This window comes from Parus major, chromosome 25LG1 (assembly GCF_001522545.3).
Source record: "Parus major isolate Abel chromosome 25LG1, Parus_major1.1, whole genome shotgun sequence".
In the NCBI taxonomy this organism is placed as follows: Eukaryota; Metazoa; Chordata; class Aves; order Passeriformes; family Paridae; genus Parus; species Parus major.
Window position 1 is genome coordinate 489,234 of NC_031793.1, and position 2,170 is coordinate 491,403.

At 55.1% G+C, this 2,170-nt stretch overlaps 1 protein-coding gene across 9 annotated transcripts in view; it reads right to left on the reverse strand.

Moving 5' to 3' along the window:
* MEF2D (myocyte enhancer factor 2D) overlaps nucleotides 1–2,170 on the reverse strand; it is an 80,826-nt gene that overhangs the window by 9,912 nt on the left and 68,744 nt on the right. The gene's annotated exons all lie outside the window — the stretch shown is intronic.

Here is a 2,170-nt window from a genome sequence, read left to right on the forward strand (position 1 = left end):
CACACCCCGCTACCCTCCCTCCCACCCCCACACTTGCAAGGCAACGCCTCTCCCATGCAGAACCTCGGGAGCACCGAAAATCCCACTGGGGCACCTCATTCCAGGTGGGAATTTTAGGAAGGGTGTGAATGCTGGTGGAGAAAGGCAGGGAGGGAAGTGCTGCTCCTTCAGCAGATGGTCAAACCTCGGTCAGCCATGTCAGCCTGACACAGACACCCATCAAATCCTCCTCACACCCTCTCCTCCTCCTTTCTCTCTCTAATTTTGGGTGTCTCGTGGTTTCGGCTGTCCCCACCCCAGCAGCACACACAGAGGTGGCTGTGCCGGTGCTGAACTGCTGCCAACGCCACTGGCGGAATCCCGGCACGCCCCTCCCAAAATCCTGGCAGCGGGTTCCCTGTTCCACACCATCCTCCACCCCCTGCACCGGCTCTTCTGGTTTGGGAGCTCCTGACACTCACTGGTGACAGTGGCTGTCCCTGCAGCCCCCAGCAGGGCTGGAGCTGGAGCCAGCCCAGATCACAGAGCTGGGAATAGTCAGCTCTGACTGAACCCGGTGGCAGAGCCAGCACAGGAAAGGGCACAGAACTCTGGCCAGAGGGCAGCTCAGGACACCTGCACCAGCCTGAGAGCCAGGCAAGATCCACCCAACCAACAGGTGAGTCTTGGGAAGAGCAACTGGCAACGCTCCAGGCTGGGAGTTTGCTCAGGGCATCTGCACCCCTGCACCACCTACACAATGATCACCTCTGCAGCATCACAGAATCACAGAATTATTTAGGTTGGAAAGGCTGTCCAAGCCCATCCAGTCCAATTGTTCCCTCAGCACTGCCAAGGCCACCACTAAACCATGTCCCCAGCTGTCACAGTCTGTTAAATCCCTTCAGGCATGGTGACACCACCGCTGCCCCAGACAGTCTGTTCCAAAGCCTGAACACCTTTTACACATAGAAATTTTCCTTAATATCCCACCTAAACCTTCCCTGGCACAACCTGGGGCCGTTTCTCTTTGTCCTGCCTTTTGCTACCTGTGAGCAGAGCCTGAACCCCAGCTGGCTGTCCCCTCCTGTCAGGGAGTTGTGGAGAGTGAGAAAGTCCCCCTGAACCTCCTTTTCAGTTCCAGGCTGAACCCCCTCAGCTCCTTGTGCTCCAGACCCTTGACAAATCAAGACAATTCCTATCCAATTAAAAGGGCAGCTCTGGTAGGAGTTTGCACTCTACAGGGGTGCCCCCCACACTCACCCCACAGCAAACACCTCAGCACAGACACCACTGGCACTTGGGCAGGAACATGACCCATGGTCAGCTGTGAGAAAAAATAACTACTCAGAGCCAAAATTCAGGCCCCTCCACCCTGAGCAGCAGCACAGGGCTTAATTAAAACCTATTCTGGGGATTCTGGCTGTGCCCAGCCTGGCTGGTAAACCGCATGGTCACACAGGGAGAGGGGCCTCATCACGCACAGCCAGCATCTTTGGGGCTACACCTACTAATTAGGAGAGGGAGTTCCCAACATGCCAGTTCTGAGTTCTTCCAGACAAGCAGCTTTTTACATTTTTGCAAACTTTTCTCTGAGCCAGAACAAGTTACACAGGCAGCCAGCAAGTCCTCAAAGTCCTGGTGGAGGTCTGACAGGTGGCAGATGAACAACCCTTCTGCTTGGGCAAGTGCACTGTCACTGTTGCCTCAGGCTGATTTCAATCCACCAGCCCAAATCAGATGTGCCTGTGAGCAGGCTGGTTTGCATTCTTCCCAAACTTTTGGGGGGCCTACGCTTGTTGTCATTATTACAACATCCCCTGAGCTCTGAGAGCCTGGGGATGGGTGTAGCTGTGATTAACATCCACTTGCACAGTGCAATGGGCTACATCAGCCCTCACAGCCCTTCTGGCTATGACAATGAGTTCTCCCCACTTAATATAAAGAGTTTCCCTTGATTTTAATCCTGCAGAACCCTTGGACCCTGCCACATCTTGCAGCAGTGAGTTCCACAAGCATCACTGCATTGCCTGCGGAGCACCAGGCACGTGCCTGCAGCAGCAATTTCCCTCTGGTGTTACCTGACCCACCCAAGAGCTCTTCCTGGCCACATCTCACCTGTGCCAGAGCTCTCCCTGGCCATGTCTCACCTGTGCCAGAGCTCTCCCTGGCCATGTCTCACCTGTGCCAG